The sequence below is a fragment of the Vicugna pacos genome, chromosome 14 (assembly GCF_048564905.1).
Source record: "Vicugna pacos chromosome 14, VicPac4, whole genome shotgun sequence".
NCBI classification, from domain to species: domain Eukaryota; kingdom Metazoa; phylum Chordata; class Mammalia; order Artiodactyla; family Camelidae; genus Vicugna; species Vicugna pacos.
The window spans coordinates 41,101,652-41,110,051 of record NC_133000.1 but is presented as its reverse complement, the minus strand read 5'-3'; the positions used below and the strand labels follow the sequence as shown (position 1 = coordinate 41,110,051).

The following is an 8,400-nucleotide window of genomic DNA, read 5'->3' as shown; positions in this document are numbered from 1 at the left end:
TTCATAGAAGCTTCCATTATTGGAGCTAAAGCTCCAATATTATTGCTGTGAAACAAGGTAGGTAGGCTCTTGCCACAGAGTGAAAAGGGATGCTATAATGAACTATTGGTGTCTGATCAGTCCCAAGAAGTTGAGTCAGAACACCACAGGGTTGCTGGGAACACTGGACAGCTACATGTAAAAGAATGAAATTAGAACATTCTCTAATACCATATACAAAAATAAACAAACTGATTAAAGACCTAAATGTGAGACCAGACACCATTAAACTTCTAGAGGAAAACATAAGCAGAACATTCTTTGACATAAATCATAGCAATATTTTTTGGATCCATCTCCTTGAACAAAAGGAATAAAATAAAAATAAACAATTGGGACCTAGTTAACTTACAAGCTTTTGCACAGCAAAGGAAATCATCAATAAAATGAAAAGACACCATACTAAATGGCAGAAAGTATTTGAAAATGATATGGACAATAAGGGGTTAATATCCAACATATATAAACAGCTCATACAACTCAACATCAAAAAACCAAGCAACCTGATTTTTAAAAATTGGCAGAAAAACTGAAGAGACATTTTTCCAAAGAGGGAATGCAGATGGCCAACAGGTACATGAAAAGATGCTCGACTTCACTAAGCATCAGGGAAATGCCAACAAAACCATAATGAGATGCCACCTCACACCTGTCTTAGTATACCAAAGGCCATGTGGAAACTGCAAAATATCTAGCATAGTGCCAGGAAACCACTCTACCTTTCTTTCAGGACAGGGGGAAATTCTTGCTTCCCCAGCAGATGTATGGATGTTGGGAACAAACTTCTGCACTGAACATCTTGGCTCAGTGACTCTCTGCAGTCCCTGAATCATGCATACAAGGAATGGAAGCTTGACGCCCAACATGTTTGTAGGGGACCTTTCTAGTTGATGTGTATGTAAATATATATATATTCTTTGTTTACAATATCAGTATTAAAGTGATATATTTAGACCATTCATATTTGAAGATATTATTATGAAGTGATTATTGATATATTTGGATTAATATCAACTATACTGTAAATCTTGTCTGTTTATTATTATCAAAATGAACACAAATAACAAATGTTGGCAAGGATGTGCAGAAAAGGGAACCCTTGTACACCATTAGTGGGAATGTAACTTGGTACAACCACTATGGAACACAGTATGGAGGCTTCCCAAAAAATGCAAAATAGAACTGTAATATGACCCAGCAATTCTACTTCTAGATATATATTTGAAAAAAACAAAAATACTAACTTGAAAAGATACATGTGCCCAAATGTTCAAAGTAGCATTGTTTACGATTGCCAAGATATGGATGCAAACTAAGTGTCCATCAACAGATGAATGGATAAAGAAGATGTGGTATATATATATACAATGGAATACTACTCAACCATAAAAGTTCAATTAAATTTTGCCATTTGAGGCAACATAAATGGACTTGCAGGGCAATATGCTAAGTGAAATAAGTCAGACAGAGAAAGACAAATACTGTATGATATCATTTACACGTGGAATCTAAAAAATACAACAAACTAGCAAATATAACAAAAAAAAACAGAGTCACAGATACAGAGAACAAATTAGTGGATACCATTAGGGAGAGTGATGGGGAGAGGGGCAATATAGGGATTAGAGTTATAAACTATTTGGTATAAAATAAGCTATAAGAATGCATTGTACAACACAGGGAATATAGCAAATATTTTACAATAACTATAAATGGAGTAAAACCTTTACAAATTTTGAATCAATTTATTGTACACCTGTAACTTGTATAATGTTATACACATCAACTATATATCAAATAAATAAATAAATATTTAAAAAGGAACAACACAGGCTTGTCCAGATCATTTATTCATGAAAGGATGGGAAATTACTGAATACCTCATTTTCAAATTATAAAATATTTACTCCTGCTTAGAGTTTCAATTAATGAAAAATTAGTTAAATTATATATATACAGAATTCAGAAAAATAATGATTTCAGAAAAATGATTTCAGAAAAGTGATTTCAGAAAAAGAATGAACCCTTTGCTTATATGTGGTCAGGGAAACCAAGGAATCTTCTAATTATCTCTTGACCAGAATAAAAGAATTTTAATGATATGAAGTCTCTCATAGTTAAAAAACTTGCATCCTTGCAGTATATTATGTCCTGGGATAAGTTATATCCTTTAGTTTGACACAGTATAACTTTTTCTTAAAAGAATTATGTTCTTTTAGAAGTGATTAAATCTATGGGATCAATCTTAGGCATCATATTATCAATAGAATATAATGAAGGATGACAAATATATTGGATAAGAAAATCATGGGGGAATATAAGATGATTAAGGTTTTTGTTAAAGACTTGTGAAAAATAGAGAGTGTCTTACTAAATCTCTGAGGCATGATTCTGCAGGTGTATTTTAGACCTTCCCAGGGAAAGGCCAATGAGTACTTAATTAACTTAATGAGGCAGGCATTAGAATATAAAATAAATACAAGTATAAAGTGTGTAGGCTTAGGAGGAACTGAAGACAAAATACTACTCGGATCCAGTATCAAGGAAAGCGGTGGATTACTATTTTCCTTTACAGCCCTGGAGTGTTGAACAGATCAATGTATCTTCCTATTGTATATTGTGACTTGGAAGGTAAGGGTATTACAATGATTGGTACAAGTAGGATATCTTTTTCTACCAGGATTTCAATGATTGACTTCAGTCCTTCTTTGCTTTCTTGTTTTAGAGAAATATGTGTAAGTTGGGTAAATGTATATGTAAGACAATCTAAACTTTAATATATTCAATACCAGTAAGTCTGTTAATATGAACAGAATGTTTGGACTGTAAAAAGTCCATGGACTCCTGGAGATTTTCAATTGGATCTTAATTTAGACACAAGCAAAATAGTAGGTCAAGATTCAAGAATTACCTATGACCTGATTATAAATATGAGAGTCCTTGATTATCTCAAGAAGGAGGTCTCCAGGAGACCATTAACATGTAATTCTATTTACAAAATAAATCCATTCCTATTAACAGATGTAGTTTCACAAGAGGAAAAGATAATATTCTTAGGAGGTACACTGGTGAGATTTATTTGCTGACGAATGGTTATTTTCTGAAGTTTGCTACATAAATGTCTACCACTTGAGTAGTTATTCTTTCCAAAAGTGAGTTTTTGTGATAGTGGCAGAATTTAAGGTTATTATTGTAGCACATGTTATCAATATATATATATTTTTAATTATTCTTTAATAGTTTAAGAAAGTTCTTCTGGAGAGTGCAAGAGAAAAACCAGATTAAGCGCTTGTTTCCCTTTCAGAGCACCTGCATTTTTTACCCACATTGTTACTATTATTTGTCTTTCTACTTCTCAACTAGCATAAAACAATCACAGGTTGCGAGAATCTGCATTAGCCAGGGTTCTCTAGAGAACCAGAACCAATAGAATGTAAATATATAAGCAGAGAGATTTATTGTAAGGAATTGGTTCATGTATCATGGAGGCCAGCAAATCCAAAACCTGCACAGTGGTCAGCTGGCTGGAGACCCAGGGAAGTAACATTGGCTCACCAAAGCTGTCTGCTACAGAATTCACTCCTGCTCAAAGGAAGTCAATCTCTTTGTTCCATTTAGGACTTCAGCTAATAGAATGAGACCGATTCACATCAGGCAGAACAACCTGTTCTACATGAAGTCTATCAATTTAAATATTAATTTCATCCAAATACACCCTACCAAAACATCCAGACTAATGTTTGACCCCTTATCTGGGCACCATGGCTCAGCCAATTTAACACATAAAATTTATCATCACAGGATCTAAAATAATAAGGGTATTAAGTTCTATACATTTTTAAATTCCTTTTGTCAAGATATATTTTAAAGAGTAAATTTGTAATATCAATTTCTTTTGGAAATTTCCTCAAAAATTTTTGAGAGATAATACTTACCTGGCAGGGGAGATACCATGATCACGAAGGTGGTTTTCCCAGGGCGAGGCTCATCCACTGCACTCCAGATGTGCTGACCCCTGCTTTTTCCCGAAATATGGGAAACTACTGCTTAATTTGTGGTAGTGGCGGACTGCATTCACACTTTCCCCATATATATAAAAAAATTAAAGATAAACCGTTTGATATTTTAAATTTTGTCTAATTTTTCTTTTTGCCCACAATACACTTTTCAAATGAATAATTGTGCTCACATCAAAAGTTTCGCCAGGTGGCCATTGTAATTTTGATGAAATTTTGTTATGTAGAAAGATAGTTGACCAAAGGCAAGACTTGTCCTATAAAAATGCCAGTCTGACAAGACCTGTGGGACATGTTGGCCATTAGGACAGAGGCAATTTATTGTGTCTATTCTTACTATCTTGTCTAAGAACTTCTTCTTATAAACTGGAAACAGAAAGCGGAAAAAAACAGTTCAAGGAATAAATGATGACACTATTAACAAAAGGACAGATTTGTACTGACCTAAGACCAAGGAAAAGGATTTTTAAATCGATGAGATTAGCATTACTTTAAAAATGTTCCTTTTATTTCTAGGAGGCATAATTATCTCAGAATTTGGAAGCTTGATGAAAGAAATAGGCACTCAGACTCAAAGTGGGAACAACTTCACCCTCATGATCAGAAAGTCTTTCCAAGCAAGAGATGCTGGAGTCCTCAAGTAATGCATTTTTCTATAAATCTTAAGCCTTAATGGCTATTTTGGCAAGCTTTTCAAGATTGTCTACTGTTGACTACTCAGTAGTATTTAAATTAGAAACAAAAAAAAGTTAATCCTACTGATTAAGTAGGACTGAATGGTGTGGGAGTATGATTTTGATAGATTCAAGTCATTCAAGGCAGGGAACTTATTGGAGACGTTTGTAGATTAAAACAGTAGATTAAAACTTGTTCACATGGAAAGAAGCAGGTCTTAGGACAAAGTTTGATAAGAAAACTGTTCCGATAACTGAGCTTTCTGTCCAGGTGAAAAACCTATTGTCTTGTCAAAACAACAATTTGCCTGATGAGCAAAATTGTTGCTAAGATAAATTGTAAATTTTTCCTGAAGCAAAAAGCAAAGATACTGCAATCCGCAGTCTATTATACTGGGTAAGAGTTTCTTGGAGCAAATAGTTGTTATGAAAAGGTTGATCTCAGTTCAAAACAGTTAAGTTATTTCTCTATAAGATAGAGTTACTCAGTTACTACTATTAATTTGTGCTGTATTATGTACTAATTATACACTAATCTTTAGCCTTTCATTGTGGCGTATTAATGCACTTAGTGATTTTTCTTATGTATGTTTGCATCCTGTATAGAACCTAGTATAATTTTGTTTTTAAATACATATTTGGTAAGCCTAATGCTCTTTTTGGTCACATTAACCAATTTCAAAAACAGGTTAGTTCAATTAAATTTCATATTTTTGAAAAGTTATTTTCACAAACCATTGTTGCAATAAGTTGACACTCTAATTTTATTAACATCCTACAATTCTTTCATTAGGACACTGGCTTTTTCTTCAGTCAAGACCTAGAAAATTATTAAAATAAGAGAATGATAAAGATATAGGTAAGATTTTGTTTATGGAAACTGAAGAGCAAAGTGTCCTACCTGAAAAGTATTTATGGCTTACTATTTCCTACAGTGAAACTTTAGAAAGAGGCAACCTACAAGGAATATATAAGTTGAACTGTGACTATTTTAGTCAAGTTAGCTCCTGAATCTCAATGGTGGAATAAGGTGGATTTGAGATGAATTCTTTTTCTTACGTTTCCCATTAAAATTATTTTCACAATTAAAGTTTTCTTGTCTTTATTTAATACAAGGATAGCAAGACAAATGAATCTCAATTTACTACTAAGACTAAATATTTGAGACTAAAATTGGTAAAGTGAGGCACTGAGGTTTGAAAGTTACAAGGATGTTTGAATCATGATGAGGTTAATTATATCTAAAGACAAATGTGGAGTGAATGAAGCAACTTAGACTATTTGGGAAAGAATTTAGATAAATACTCAATTTGATAATGTGTTTATTTATATTTTTGGTGTTAGCCTTAAAAATGGAAAGTATTCTATTGAATATTACCTTGAATTTTATTATGAATTTATTTTATGATTGCCTTTGTAAAAATTAAAATATAATTGACTTATGCTATTACATGAATTTCAGGTGTACTATATATTGATTTGATATTTTTATAGGTTATACTCCACATAAAGTTATTATAAAATATTGGCAATAGTGAATTTTAAAAGTTAGCTTTTCCAGTGGGCAATAACAACACATAGTTTTCCGGGATTCATGAAGAGATTCTTCTCACAATCACTAATTTGTTAAGGGAAATTTAATCATATTAGTTCTCTACGATCTGAATTAAAGGGTTTTTATTAACCTCATTTGGAAAATATTAAAATCATTTTAAAAGTTATTTTGCTGTCTTTGATTTGAGGTTTCCTCAATTTTTATGAATGTTGATTGAAGTGGAAAAACATTTTTTTAAATCTAATTTTTAAGCAAAAGATTAAATCTGTTTGTCACTTATTCTCTTTCCTCATAAGGTCCTTTTCTTGACCATTCTTTCAAAGATAAAGTTTTTTTCCCTCAGTCTAAAAAGTGTGGCATCTACTTATCTGTAGAGAATAACAATAATAACAACAAAACTTCTTAGCAAAAGAAAATGTGATAAAAATTAATTAAAATTTATAAAAATCCAATAATAGATAAAGCAATAATAGTCCATTCATTCCAATGTTATGTTTATTAGATGATGTATTAACACGACATTTGATTTTACATGAGTTCAGCCATTCAATCACATGATTTTTTGAAACTGTGCAAAAGTAAAATATGACAAAATACCAATTTGTGCAGCTTGGCTCTAATGTACATCTTTCATAATAAGAAAACAACTATTATGTGATCCAAATAATTTACTCTTATCAACTTAATAATCATAATGAATTTCTACTGAAATTTTCTCTCTATTTTAGTGTCAGCTAACAAGAATTAATTTCCATATTATCTTTTTCATGGCATTTTAGATAGCATGGAATAGATCTTGCTTCTTAACAAGCCCTGACATTTCCCATCTTTCTTCTAATTTGTTTTAAAGGACACCTGAATATATTCCTCTATTTCTTATATTCAGAATGAAAATGCACTGTAATAAACATACTAACTTTTAGATTTTATGTTATCAAAAATACCTCTGACTTTTTGTCTGATTTAATAATTCTTGGTTAGTCAGTATCTGAAAAAGGATCCAAACAATATTTGAATAAATTACACTGCGTCTCGTCCTTGTGACCCACATCTCAGTAGTGATTCCAATACTGATACACTTCTTTTGACTGTCACTGTGTTGACATTTCAGTTTACCATGAGACCAATGTGTCACGAGATAGCTGAGGGTGAATGAAAAGTTGAATATCCACAGCAACCATCTAAAATAATTTATTCACATTGTAATGTCACATTATTGCACTTCTGAAGGCACTGAAATCTAAAGGATTTTACTTTAATTCTTTATATTAATTATATTTTCAGTTTCTTTGAAAAGCACATTAAACAAAATTTTTAAAAAATCCTTAGGACATACAAATCTGTAAATATTGTATATTCAAAGAGCCACTATCATCCATCTGAATAAAAAAAATTCATAAAGAAACCTAGACTTGAGTTTTGTTTGTCTATCTGATTTATTTTAAGGATGTATGTAACATTTACCTGTTACGCTTACTATAAACAATGGTTCCAAGTGACATAATTTTGCTATTGTAAATGTTAATAACTGAATATTTAAATAAAATTTCAATGAATGCATCAAGACCAGACATGTAATTTTTATCTATTTTATGACTATCCTTCCAAAGAAATAGAAACTTTTAGCTGAGGTAAAAGGAAAAAAAAAATGCTTCTAGAAATTATACATTTTTTTTGCTGTTATTTGTTTCATGCTTGTAATCCCACAGCTTCTTAAAAGTGAATGTGATAAATTACTATCAGTCTATGACAGCTTTTTGATGTGTCTCTTTGTACACGAGAAACTAAGTTGAGACACCTGAACTCATTTCTCATGGGATTGTGAACAACTATAAAAAATGGCTTTGTTTTGGACTTGATAGGGTTCTCTGAAATGAAAATGCCATTATGTCGAGGACAGCACATCAATCTAATTTGCTACCTGGATTCCCCAGTCTTATCTTTTCCCAGCTGAGACTGTTTCACAATATGCAAGATATCAGTTTTGCTTCACAATTTAGTAATATTTTCTAAGTGATTTTTATGTTTGTATTAACAGGGATGGAACAGACTAGTTTAGCTAATTTAAATTGTTACTAATGAGTTTACCTAAAGTGAAAACAGGAGGATTGTAGTC

The 8,400-nt window shown here is 31.8% G+C and overlaps 1 non-coding gene across 1 annotated transcript; it reads left to right on the top strand.

The window, feature by feature from the left end:
* The first annotated feature begins 3,966 nt into the window (after positions 1-3,966).
* Positions 3,967-4,128, top strand: LOC116283241 (U1 spliceosomal RNA). Its single transcript, XR_004192802.1, has one exon. It is a non-coding gene; the product is annotated as a U1 spliceosomal RNA (small nuclear RNA).
* The last annotated feature ends 4,272 nt before the right edge of the window (positions 4,129-8,400 follow it).